Source organism: Colobus angolensis, unplaced genomic scaffold (assembly GCF_000951035.1).
Source record: "Colobus angolensis palliatus isolate OR3802 unplaced genomic scaffold, Cang.pa_1.0 Scaffold133, whole genome shotgun sequence".
NCBI lineage: Eukaryota > Metazoa > Chordata > Mammalia > Primates > Cercopithecidae > Colobus > Colobus angolensis.
In genome coordinates, this window is record NW_012114411.1 from 3,935,662 (window position 1) to 3,936,370 (window position 709).

The following is a 709-nucleotide window of genomic DNA, read 5'->3' on the forward strand; positions in this document are numbered from 1 at the left end:
CTCCCTTTCTGATCCATTCAAAGGATTCTTAAGACTGACATTCTAAGACAGGGTCTCACTGTCATCCAGGCTGGAGTGCAGTGGTGCAATCTTGGCTCACTGCAGCCTCCACCTCCCAGGCTGAAGCAATCCTCCCACCTTAGCCTCCTGAGTTGCTGGGACTACAGGTGCGGATCACCACACCCGAATCATTTTTGCATTTTTTTTGGAGATAGGGTTTCCTTGTATTGCCCAGGCTGGTCTCAAACTCGCGAACTCAAGTGATCTGCCCACCTTGGCCTCCCAAAGTGCTGGGATTATAGGCATGAGCCACCATGCAAGTGTCCCCCACCATTTTTTTGGTTTTGTTTTTGAGACACAGTCTTAGTCTGTCACTTTAGGCAGGAGTGCAGTGGCATGGACACAACTCACTATAGGCTGGACCGGGCTCAAGTGATCCTCCCACCTCAGCCTCCTGAGTAACTCTCACTGTAGGCTGGACCGGGCTCAAGTGATCCTCCCACCTCAGCCTCCTGAGTAACTGGGACTACAGGCGTGTGCCACCGTGCCCAGCTGGTTTTTTTTTGGTAGAGATAGAGTCTCGCTATATTGCTCAGGCTGGTCTCAAACCCCTGGGCTCAAGCAATCCACCCGTCTAGGCCTCCCAAAGTGCTGGGATTACAGGCGAGAGTCACCACACCCGGCCAAGGCTAACTTTTTTTTTTGAGAC